We start from the raw sequence: 13574 nt of genomic DNA on the forward strand, positions 1-13574 counted from the left end.
CTAAGATTACTCTACCCAGCAAAGCTATCATTTAGAATAGAAGGAGAGAAAAAGAGCTCCCAAGACAAGAAAAAGCTAAAGGAGTTCATCACCACCAAACCAGTATTACAATGGATATTAAAGGTACTTCTTTATGAAGAAGAAGAAGAAAAAAAAGTGATCACAACTATGAATAATAAAATGGCAATAACTACATATCTATCAACAATTACTTTAAATATAAATGGATTAAATACTGCAATCAAAAGACATACAGTGGCTGACTAGATAAGAAAACAAAATCCTTACATATGCTGCTTACAAGAAATTTCAGATCAAAAGACACACACACACACACAGGGGCAGACCCCGTGGCTCAGGAGGGTGGAGCTCCATGCTCCTAACTCTGAAGGCTGCTGGTTCAGTTCCCACATGGGCTGGTGGGCTCTCAACCACAAGGTTGCGGGTTCCACTTCCACAAGGGTTGGTGGGCTGCGCCCCCTGCAGCTAGCAACAACAACTGGACCTGGAGCTGAGCCGCGCCCTCCACAACTAAGACTGAAAGGACAACAACTTGAAGCTGAACGGCACCCTCCACAACTAAGATTGACAGTCAACAACTTGACTTGGAGGGAAGTCCTGGAAGTACACACTGTTCCCCAGTGGAGTCCTGTTCCCCTTCCCCAATAAAATCTTTTAAAAAAGAAAAAAAGAAAGACACACACCAACTGAAAATAAAGGAATGGAAAAAGAAATTTCATGAAAATAAAAAACAAAAATGTTGGGGTAACAATACTTACAGCTGACAAAACAGACTTGAGAACAAGAGACAAAGAAGGACCCAGTAATTCCGCTTCTGAGTATTTATCGGAAAAAAACCCAAAACACTGCTTTGAAGGGACATGTGCACCCATATGCTCATTGCAGCATCATTGACAATGGCCAAGATGTGGAGGCAGCCTGGGTGTCCATCAGTGGATAACTGGATAAAGAAGCGCTGGTACACACACAATGGAATATTGCTCAGCCATAAAAAGAATGACATCTTGCCATCTGCAACAGCATGGATGGATCTGGAGGGTAGTATGCTGAGTGGAGTAAGTCCAACAGAGAAAGACAAACCTCATAGGATTTCACTTATACGTGGAATCTAAAGAACAAACTAAATGAACAACCAAACAGAAAAAAAAACTTACAGATACAGAGAACATTTTGAAGGTAGCCAGGTGGGAGAGGGGTGGGGGACGAGGGTAAAAAAGGAAAAGGGATTAAGAAGCACAAATTGGTAGATACAAAACAGTCTTTGGCATATAAAATATAGCATAAGGAATACAGTCAATAATATTGTAATAACTATGCATGTGTCAGATAGGTACTGGATTTGTTGGGGTGATCACCTCATAAGTCATATAAATGTCTAATCACAGTGTCGTACAATGGAAAGTAATATAATATTGTATGCCACTGTAACTGAAAATTTTTTAAAAATATTTTTTAAAACGGTGCCGTATTACACGCTCAGTTTTGGTCCCTGCTGCTGGTGGTTTGGGCATTCATCGGTGGCTGTCACTTGAACAGTTTTTGTGAGAGGAAGCCCATTCTATCAGACCCATGCATGTTATCCATACCAGCACCGCAGTGTTTCCATTCACGGGCCGACAGTGCCACCCTCCACAGGGCTGGTGGAGCTGAGAACCTGGCTGACACCCACAGGACGAGTCATCCACCCGTCGGCTTGCTCAGCGTCCCCTCTGCAGTAGACACTCTCTCCTGGGCACTGTGTGAGCCACAAAGACCCACACACGTGTGCCCACTCCCATAGATCCAGCTCCATGCCTTCTTCCCAGATTTCCTTGCCTCTTGTCTTCCAATATTACTCCCTCAGGTAGATTTTCCAAATAACCTCAAAATTTGAATTTTGGATGAACAACAAATAATTTTTTTAGTGTAAGTATGTCCCATGCAATATTTGGGACATACTTATGCTGAAAAAAGTATATGTTTGTTTATCTGAAAATTTTAACTGGGCACCCAGTTGCATCTGGCAACTCTACTAGCAAGGTCCCTGATAAACCAGGCAAGCCACTTACCACGGCTCTGAAATCTATGTCTAACCCCACCTCAGGCCACTTCCCCGACATTAAAATGATAACCAGGCTCACGGCTCAAAAGTCCACCCACTAGAAGGACTTCCCTTTCCCACTGTCCTGCGAGGTCACTACTGAATGGGGCTCTAGTGAGCAGCAGCCCATTTTCAACCAGCACCAGCATGGCATGCAGACTAACCCGTGAGCCAGGCCTGGGTGTTTTTTTTTCTGTCAGTTGGTCATAAAGAACTCCCTCCTCCCCCAACACACACCATGAGACCACAGGTGTGTGTTGAGGAGAGGTGTTGGTGCAACAAGGTGCATGACATAGGATTCTGGGTCAACTGTTCATGTAATTTACTCAAGCCCTTGCACCTGCTCAGTCCAAAACCTGATTACCATTTTGTGAATGTTTGATTGACTGTCCTGTTTAGCACTCACCTGAGCTTGATACCCAGCTCATCAAGGTCCTCTCTGGTCACAGAGTCACTTAATGTCCCAAGATCAGATGCTTAATCTCTACTAGGTCCCAGAAAAACACCAGGAGCAGTCATCTGGTAGAGAATTCATGTCCTTGCTTCTTGGGACTCTGTGTTGCAGCTCTCCTACTTGTGCTTTCAGAGACTCAGCATCTCATCTGCCTCGCTGCCTCTAACCCTGTGGGATCAGGGTTATACAGCCTGAATGGTAAGAGTAGCTCCCACCAGAGCCTAGTTCTTCTGTGGAGCCTGTTCTTGTTCCAGGCTCTACGTGAAACTAGTAATGTTCCAATTAAGCCAAAAATGGATTGGAGCAGTCTCCCCATATACAGTGTGCCCTGTCTCCAAAAGCTAGAGTCCTACCAAGTCTCTTTCTTAGTGAGTGGGGGTACAAGATGCCCCAATTTCTATCCCTTACCTTAGAGAGAATGTCCTGAAATGCCCCAGCCCATTGGACCTCTTAAAACTTCATCGATGTGGCAGGACCCTGATTCTTCATAAGGTTTATCTCCCGCCCTCTGGCATGTCTTACCAGGGGCATCCAGGGTCCCTGCCACCTTCCCAAGCCCAAGTCACATGAAGTCATCGGTATGTAGATCAGCGTGACGTTCAGTGGAATTTCGGTGTGGTCAAGATCCGTGGAGACCGTAACGCAACAGAGAGAAGGATTAACACAGGCAAGGCAGTGAAGTGAATGGACATGAACTTCCCACGTGAAAACTAACGCCATACAATGGGGATAGAGAAGAATGATTATCGTTGTATACCAAGCGCCAGAGGCTTTGTGCATCTATTTCAGTATCACCTCTGGAATGGTAGTTGCGATTGACTTACTGCGTGGTTCGTTTTCTTGATGTGTACAATCATCCACCATGGTCCCATGATCCATCTGGTTCCAGGAGCCGACAGGCGAACCAGATGGAGATTACCACATCTGCATCTTTGATGGTTGTATTATCTCGGGAATTCCTCCTGGGAGGCAAGCTTGATTCTGATTGACTGTCTTGGCAAGGCATCCTCAACCTGACCCTTCCTATCACAGTGGCTCTTACTCCATAGAGCAGAGAAACAATTTGTGATTTCTACCAGTTTCTGAGTATATCTATCCAGTTATATAACCAAGACCAGGAAAGCAAGGGGGTAGGTAGGGGGCGGTGATTGAATTCACTGTGAGATGGACTTGGGCCAGACGTGCTTCCGTAAGTCATCGCTCTTCTCAGAGGGTCTGATGGTGTTTCCAGTCCCCGAGTCTCAGTGTCAGTCGTGACTTGAATCCAGCAGTGAAAAACCTAGGCATTCCCTTTGCCCCGTGCACAGTTACCCTGGTAAATAGCTGCAGTTCCTGGTAAATGGATAACTATTTATCAGGTATCCTTGCAGGTCTTTCTCCAAGGTCACCTCGCCTTCCTTTACTTTCACGGCCCTGAGGCTGTGACTGAGTTAGATCTAGAAGCCAGGTAAGGGAGTGCCATTCCTACTGCAGCAACTGATTTCAGCCTTGTATCCGCCAGTACTTCATTTTTATTCATTTATGTTTTAATTGTACCAGCCGAGTAACACCTGTGTGGCTTCCGTCCCTCTTGGTCCTTGGAATATCCTACTTTATTGGCCATCATCATGTATCCAGCCATCATCACAGGCTGAGGGGCCCTACGCCACTCCAGCCACTGACATCCTCTTTGCCTCTAAAGGGTAAGGGCTGCCTGCTGTCCTCTGCCACATAATGCCCATCGATTCGAGGGAGTCCAGTTAATGGCAGCACCTCACACCACCAGCCCCAACTTACAGAGGACAGCTGCCACCAAGCTTCTCAAAACTCCCCCTCATCCTTTTGCACTACTGAAGGTGGAGATCCTCTGGGACGGGGTCTCTGGTCTCACCTAGTAGATCCATTTTCATACACCCACTACCCTGAGCTCTCTGACCTTTTCCTCAATACAGAGTCAAGGTAGTTCTGGGGTCTCTGTTTAACTCCCTGTAGGCCCCCCATCAGGAATATCCCAGGAGGGGATGAGAACTAGCCTCAAGGGACTTCCCCATAACATGGATCTCCAGTCACAGGGGAGTGTTTCTCTGTGACTAAACTTCTCCCACCCAGTTTCTATTTCCACCCACCCCCAGCTCAATGCCCTCAGGACCTAGTCTCACCTCCATTCACCAAGCACTTGCTGGTTGGTAATGCTGTGCTGGCCACATTCCCTTAGAGTTTTATCTGGTAACCCTGGTAACCAACCTCTTGGTGGCCTATTCGGGAATTCCAATGGCTTGTTTTTAATTCCAGAAAAACAAAAATGCCTTTGAATGTAATTTCTAATCTTCCCTTTCTCGTGTGTGGGTGTGTATTTAGATTATAAATTCACCTGGTAGGAACTGTGTTTATATTTCTGTTTTGTACAATGGATGAAGGCGTGACAAGACGCCCTTCAAAGTCCTTCCCAAGTCTTGAGGGATTCGCTGAGCCTACAGTGGAAGGCTTGTGTTCTGCTGCTTGCTCATCTGGGCTTCTCATGGATGCCCGTCACGTGTGTTTAAAGTACACACACGTGTAGTTGTAGCCTGGCCGAGGGAGTAGTTACTTCCCTGTCCAGTGGTATTTATTTAAGGTAATACTATGTTGCTTACAGGTTGTTCAGACTTTGATAAAGCCATAATAAAGGGAAGCGTGTGAAAGTAAGGGCTTGTTCAATACTCAATGGAAACACCAGTCATCAGACTGGGAGGCAGCAGGGCCAGACTGTCAAAAACCAGTGCCCTCCTTACCTATTTACCGTCACCCCACCACCCGCATCAGCACAGAGCCTGCTCCCAGGTTGTTAAGCCAGCAATGACCGCGGAGAGCTGTGCACAGCACAGTGGTTTGTATGCATGGGTGTAGAGATAGGTAGGCATGAGGTCGGAAACCTTTGCCTTTGGCAGAAAGAGATGAGAGGGAAACAATAATAAACAGTTTTCCTTTTTAAGAAGTTTTAAAAACTGAAACGAAATTCCAGTACAGCTTAAAAAATATAGGAACCCAGAGGAAGTGATAATTGCCTTATTTCAATAAAAATGGTCCCCAAAGGTTAGCTGCAATCACGATGAGTCCCGAAATCCCGTGAGACTTCTCAGGGTACCTGGTCCCACAAACAACCCTGCCTATTATCACCTTTTTGTAGGATATTGCTGTTTTTTTCTCTTTGGTTTATTTTTTCTTTTTCGTGCATCCTTTAATTGAAAACAATGTTGTAACTAAATATTAGCTTGCATGGAAAGCCACTCAGGGCAAATTGTTAAGAGGATAAAAAGCAGATTACAAAATAATATGATCCCAAATTTATTTAGAAACACATATATACATTTAAAACATAAGAGAAGATAGAAAACAAAATGTGAAGCATGGATATCTCTAGGTGGTTGAGGAAAAGTTTTTATATTTTTATGTGCTTTTCTGCACTTTCCAAAAATTCCTCCATTAAATATGTATTTTTGTTAATAGATTTTTAAATAATTAATATTATTTTTATGTTACAAATTATTGTAGGGAATTATCATTAAAAATGCATCTGAGGGTTAGTAACAGAATGGCCTCTTTTCCCCCACCTAATAAGAAGCCTGCGCAACTGCTGAATAATGCCATCAGAGGCCCAAGCTCTTTCTCTGCGAGTTCTGCCATTTTTGCATATTGAGGCCTCAGGATCTTGATGGAGCTCTGCACCTCCAGGCATCACATCCGCATTCCGTCAAGAAAAACGGGGGCGCTAGCAGCCCCAGCCACATTTATTCATCCCTTTTTTGTAGAAGAATGAAAGATTTTTCTGGAAGCTCCACTCAACAGGTTTCTGCTGACTATCAACAGCTAGAACTGGGTCACATGGCCACGTCCAGACCAGTCACTGTCCAAGGAGAATGAGTTGGTCATAACTAGTTTATCTCAGTCACATTTCTGAGGGTTGAGTGGAGGCTGGGAAGACCATGTGTAGGCAGTGGATGATATTGGGCCCAGAAAAATTTTTTTGCAAGAAACAGCCACATTGGACTATAGATTATTGCAATCTGTCCCAACTACCCACCCTCCCAACCCCCACCTTCCACCCTCCGCCACACACACACACACACACACACACACATACACACACACACACACACAAGATCTCCAGAAGCAGCAGCCACACACACTCCACTCAGTAATGGCATATGGCAGGTAGGTTCCTAGGAAATGACTGCCAAATGACATCTGGGTGCATGAAGGATAGAGGGCTGCGTGTTGCTGGCTAAAGCACCAAATACGGTTTCAGATAAATGGTGAGTTTTGAAAAGGGAGAGAGCCATTCTGTGCTGAGCGTTTAGCAAAGCTTTGGGGGATAGAAGGAGTGGCAGCTGAAAGGCTGTGCTCCTCTTCCTGGTTTTACTAGTTTCTCTCATAGATTTCTTTACAGTAAGAAATAACTTCCTTCACTTATCTGCTTTCTCATTTGCATTTGAATTAGAAGCTTAGAGGTGGTGGGCTGGCCTAGTTTGGATTTCAACTTTAGCTTTCTGGAGGACTTTGTTTTGTCATCCATGTGCCTTGCAACTCGAGCTGTGCCAGCCCCCAAATCTGCTTCTGCTGCAACCCACCATCTGCGCTGGCCTTCCTTTTCCTTAGACGGATGGGCCAGCAGTTGTCTTCTTTTCCATCTTCCCACTAAGGTACTTGCCTTGCACTTTTATTTTTTGAACCCCTTGAGCAGGAAGCGGAGCTGGCAAGCTCACTTTGTTCAGAAGAGAGACAGTAAGGAAATGTCTCTGTGGGGGGAAATAAACAATTTCTCGACTAATGTCAGAGCTCTTGTCACTCACGTAAATTTTGATTCCCCGGTAAGATGAAGAGCTTCCTGAGTCAAGCACCGCTCTTTATGGCTCTCAGCTCCCCACAGCTCCTAATAAATACATGGCCGGGCCAGAGGCAGGGCCTCCGGAAATACTGATTATTATCCTAATCTTCTGTCCGCAGGGACAGTGTTACTCGATGATGGAACTGCGAGTCCGGTTGCCCCGACGCCCATGCAGTAGCTGAAATCCAAAAAGTGCAGGAAAAAACATGTAACATGTTTTCTATCTGCTCTGATTTCTGATTTTCTTTTCCTGCTCTGCTGGCTAACTTGGAACCGTGTGTAGATAATGCCAGAAGTGTGTGAACCACAGAGTAAGAAGAAAGAACAGGAAATCACGTGAAAAAATGGACAGCAATCACACCTTTCACTCTGGTGACTGGGGGCCCCTGAGCCCCAGGCTCTGTGTCTGACCCGCCTTGTCCAGCCTCTTGTCCCTGGATGCCCAGGAGGAGAGATGTCACCACTGAGAGGCACAAGTACAAAATGCTTAACCCTTTGCCCGAGGTCACAGAGCTGGAACTTGGCACACGTGGGGTTTGAGCCTCTTCTACAGATCTGTCCCTTCGGGGACATAATGCAGGCAGTGCTCTCCACAGCCTGAGGTCACCTGGGAGGGCTGTCCTGGCACTGACTCTCCCTGGTTGGCTCCTGGCCTCCTCTCACTGCTTCACAGGTTAACCTTCTACCTTTATTCCTTTTCCACTGAGGCACACCCTAAGAAAACTCCCCTTTCACCCAGAAAACTAGCTGGCCCCAGCACACAGTCCTGGGGCTGACATGGAGAATATTGCCATCTCCCAGGAACACTCACTCAAACTTCTTCTGGTTTTCTCACAAGTTCAGCTGCCAAGGACTTTTCGAAAGATGTCCGTGAACTTCACAAGCAGGAAACTCCTCCCTTCCCTACAAGAGATGGCTCTTCCCACACTGTCTTCTCTCCCTGCAGTTGTAGCAATCCCTTTCCGGGCGGTTACATAAGCAGCCTTCCTTGCCAACTGTCCCCAAGGCCACCTGAAAAATCAAGACTTACGCAAAGCAGCAATGACTGCCAGGGGCACATCTCCCTTGCGCTCTCATCCCCTTCTACTCCGGAGCTGCATTCAAGCCCTCTCCTTACCATCAGCCCTGAATTTTTCCCAAGCAGGAAAAACAGCAACAATGTGCACCTTCTGTGAATTTAAAACCAGTCAAGGTGCTGGGGAGGTAGTGTAGGGACTGACGGAGTTAAATACGCTGGAAACTGCATTGTCCTTGAAAGCCAGCTGTCCTGTGTGTTTCCTGACTTCTGTCTGACGTCAGTGTCACATACTGATTCCTGTTTCCAGGTCCCCGTTCTTCTACCAACTGATGCAATGACCTTAAGCGGGTCACTCAGCCTCCTGGGGCCTCTGCTTCTCTTCTGCAAAGCGAGGGCATCATAGCAGACAAGCACCAGGACTTACAAGTCTCTCCTGTGGTTTGGCCTGGAGCTCCCCCTTTCTCCCCTCTGTCCAGTACATGCTGGGATAGTTCTAGGCACAAAGCTGGTGCCCAAAACATCTCGTGTGGACAGGCTGGGGTATATCCTGACAGCTCTTAGGATCACATAGTTTGTTTGAGTCAAAGAATTGGCAGGAGGGGTGACCAGTTAGTTCAGTTAGTTAGAGCGTAGTGCTAATAACAGCAAGTTTGCTGGTTCGATCCCCGCATGGGAGCAGCGCCCTCCTTAAAAAAAAAAAAAAAAAAAGAATTGGCAGGGAACATTTTCAAAGACATGTTGTAAGAAGAAGATGAAGGACAATGGGACAAATGCTGCTATTCCTCTCAATGTTTCTTCCATTTTTCAGCTTGGAGCTTGTTGGCTTCTACGGTTTTGCGGAATCTGAATGTTTGTGGTTACCGGCTATCTCCTGCCCTCCCAAGAGGTCTGAAAACCAGCCACGGGACCAGAACACAATCACAAGCAGCATATGTCCTATCTCTTTTAGCATTCCAGTTGCATAATCATTTTTTAACTATAATTTTTCAACTGGAGTTAGTAGTCAAGAATCTAAAGACTTAAAATAAATCCAATAAGGGAAACAAAGTAACTTCTGGAAAAGGGAAGAATAGAGTGAGAAAACTAAAAAGGCCATCATTAGAAGTAAGGACTTTTAGAAAAACAATTTTTTCAAAAAACAAAAAGGCTTAACAAAAGGTGTAAGGTTGAGGCCTTTGGGGAACAGCTGGTAGACAGGAAAAAAAATAAACTTGTCTAACAAATCATTTGAACGAAAATGACTTAGTGAAGAGATTAGAAAGAATATGATATCAGAACAACAATGAACCATTTTAGACAAAAACTAGTTCCTGGAATGGATTGCCTCTCATTTGTATTGTACCAAAAGCTGGTGGAGGTCTGGCAAAAAAAAATAAGAAGAAGGAATAAGGCCCACAGGAAAGGATGTAAGGAGAAAATTCTGAGTCTGAAATATAGGCCATTGTGTATGCTGAAATGTCCCAAAATGAGTGCTTCTGAGAAATGAAACCACTAAAAGAAGTGAGTAGAGAAATTGAGCATACTAGAGTATCTTAGAGTAATGAGAGGATGGTCAAAGCAATAAAAAGAAAAAAAAATTAAATCGAATTCAGAGAAAGAAGGCAATCAGCAGAGTGGATCTGAGGAAAAGGCTTTTGTCCTGAGGCACGAGAAACGAATCGTGGCCTGAGTGAGCCCATTCCTGCTGTATGTGGCACTACGTTAGGCCTGAACAATGATTGCTGCCTATGTATTTTTTTAGCTCACAAAATCAAAGAATCACGTAGCTTTTTCATCCCACCTAAGGTTCCAGGTAATGAAAGAAAAGGATGAATCATATGTAAGAATATAGCTTTGATGAAAAAGCCCTCGATCATTCGACGACACGATCGGTTTAACAACCCCTACGATGTTTGTCTAATAGAGAAATGACTATTTTTGGACTCCACGTAGCAGAAATGTATCACAAACGTATTCATAGGTATTAGTGGCGTAGGTCCACTTAGAGCATCTGAAAGTTCAATTATTGGATGCAGTCTGGGTTTTGTGTTTGTGCTTGTAGTAACGGTTTGCTTCATAAGGAATAATTATGAGGGCTTTTTATTGTTGTTGAGAAATTAGAAAAAACAGCAGTAGTTGCCAAAGTTTAAATAGTGCTTACTATGTGGCAGGTATTGTTTGAAGCACTTTTCATACATTAACTCGTGTAACCCCCTTACAGCAGCCCTATTAGGTAGGTACTGTTATGATTCCACTTTGCAGATGAGGAAACTGAGGCAAGGAAGGTTAAATGACGTGTCCAAGGTCACACAGTTAGAAAGAGTAGAGCCTGGATTCTAACGTACCAAACTCCCAGGTACCCACCCCTGTATTTGGCAATTGTTCATATTTTTCCAATTTACTTCCTCTTATAATACATAAATATATTTTTTAAATATAACACTATACAGAGAGTTGCAGTGCGATCCCCATCCCATGAATGTGTTTTGCGTCTGTCTCAGCCTATTGATAGTGATACTTCAGTTAGGAATGTCCGGGGCACTCACCTGGGCCTGTACCTCTTGTGGCCGCCCCCACACACGTTTCCTCCACCAGAACCAATACTGTGGCTAGACCAGCCCTTGTAGTTCTTTTTAAAAGCAAGGCACACCTCAGCAATAGCCATCAGGTAACTTTGCAAAAAACAAGGTTTATTACAATTCCTGGAGGGTGCATGGCACTCCCAGGGTCACAGGCAGAGAGAGAGACAGGATCTGGGGTTCTGTCTTTACTGGGGTTGAGGGTGGGGTGCTTAGGGTTTCATGGGCTCACTCTCTTTTTGATGAATTTAAAACAGAAGAGCAGGAATTGAGGCCCAGGAAGGGAAAGCAAGTGGTCAAACTGCCAGTCAGTCCAGGTTACCCGGGGCTTTCTGAAAGGTGAACTGAATGGTGGCTCTCTATCTGGTTGTGTAGCTGACAATGCGATATGTACTTGAGAGGGAAGTCTTTGAAATGGATCCCACAGCAATCAAAAGCTTAAAGTCACGCAATCAATCAACATAGCTAATTGTCAGACACTTCTACTTGAGTGAGGTATACCCTTGAGTTCCTTTCAAAACTACTTTTACTTGTACATCTATGTCTTGTATCTTTGGACAATATACAGTGTTATTTGTCATATTTCAAACATTTGCATGAGTAGTACTATACCCTACTTCCTTTGTGGAACTTGCTGTTTTCCTCTCATCGCTATGCGGAGTTCTGGCTAAGTAGACACATGTAGACCTCTCAGACTGCAGCATCCAGTCCTGTGGCAGCTGGCCACATTTGGCTAGACATGTGGCCTTTCAAATTAGATATGCCATCAGTGTAAAATGCATGCTGGATTTCTAAGACAGTGCGAAAAGCAGTAAAAGACCTCTAGCAGTGTTTGCTATTGAGTAAACGTTGAAATGATAGTATTTTGCATATATTGGATTAAATAGAATATATATCAAAATCAGTTTCACCTGTTTCTTGTTATTTTTTTAATGTAACTACTAGAAAATTGACAGCAACCGATGCGGCTTGATTTACAGCTTGCGTTATCTTTCTGCCAGAGAGCTCTGATTTAGATCCTTCCTCTTAACTGCGTTAGTCTGGGTTTTGTTCATTGGTGAAGACGCAAGCCCTAAATCTGAATAATAAGAACTAATATTTACTGTTCACAGATACTTTTCTAAGTGATTTATATGCAATAACCCGTTCAGTCCTCCCGGGAAGTTGCGTGGCTGCACGAAGTGAGGTGGTGCAAAGCCATGCAATGTTACGCAGGCTGAGCTAGGCCAGCAGTCAGACAAACTGGCTTTAAAGGCCTGACCTGTACCGGCCAGCTTGACTGGAAAGGCCCTACTAGAAACAGTGTCACTTTGCCGAGGGAAGGACAACAAGATCCCTTAATTTGGTGAAGTCTCTAACAATACAAAGGGCTTACATATCAATAGAGCATTAGCCTTTTTCAATTTGTGATGGACCGGTTCTGAACAGACACACATTTGTTGTGGCAATTTTAGCTTTAATGAAACCAGCACAGGTGGTTTGTTTTTTTTTGACACGGGCTTGCAGTGTTATGAAGACAGCTTTACTCTTTGCCACTAATCATATTAACTGTTTTTAGGGCAAATTGTCAACGCACCACACTCGTTTATGCTTCCTACATTTTCAATTTGTTTTCTTTAGCCATGTCTATTTATATCTAAAGTGTTTCTTTTTCTTTTTTTAAACAGAGATGTCCTCATTATCCTTCCAATGATAAAATTGGGGCTTATAATTAAATTATAAAACACTGGGAGGGAAAAGATGACGTGCGATTGCCATGGGAATATTACTGATGAATATTGGATTGCTTTTCGAATTCTGAATACAAATTTCACTTTTAACATTTCGAATTGTGAAGTTACAGAACTGGTAGAGACCCAAGGTTTCTTATGTGTTGGTTAAGACCATAGGCTTGGTGTCAGGCAAACTGTGTGACCCTGGGGCCAGTAGCTTAACCATTGTAAAGCCTTAGTTCTGTCATTGTAAGGTCCTTTGTCAAAATGGAGATACTAATACCTACCTTTTAGAGCTCTTTTGTTGATTGAATGAGATGCTTGTGACTCTGTTTTATGTGCCTATTTTCATTCCAAGGCAGTTGTGGTCATTACTGTTTTTATTAGTAGCAGTAGTAGTATCATTATCATTATTATTATTATTACTATCATATCATCATTATTTCCCCAGATGACTCCAAGGGTATACAGTCTCTTTAAGCACACCTGGTCCTCTCCCAGCAGGATTTTCTCCTCCACTCTCCACCAGGGCTCTTGAACTCTTCCCTTAGGTTGAGAGGTCCATGGTTCACAGGAAGAAAACTCTGCAGCCTTCGCCCTCTAGGGTGCTGTGGGCAGCTCTTGCTGAAGAAAGCTGCGCTGAGGCCCTTCACTAGAGAGCCTCTTTCTACAGCACACACTCCAACATCCCTACTTCCTTCTGTGGTCTTGCTCCCCTAGGATCTGTCTCCATAAACCCCTCCTGGGGCATCTGCAAATATTACCATTGATGCTTTCCCTGGGATCAGTCCCTTGATGAGGAGTGCTACTGCTCATCTTGCCACCAGAATGTGGACTTCCGGCCCTCTCTTTAAGGCTCGTGATGGTAGACTGAGGAAGAATGGGGTT

The sequence above is a fragment of the Rhinolophus hipposideros genome (genome assembly GCF_964194185.1).
Source record: "Rhinolophus hipposideros genome assembly, chromosome: 20".
NCBI lineage: Eukaryota > Metazoa > Chordata > Mammalia > Chiroptera > Rhinolophidae > Rhinolophus > Rhinolophus hipposideros.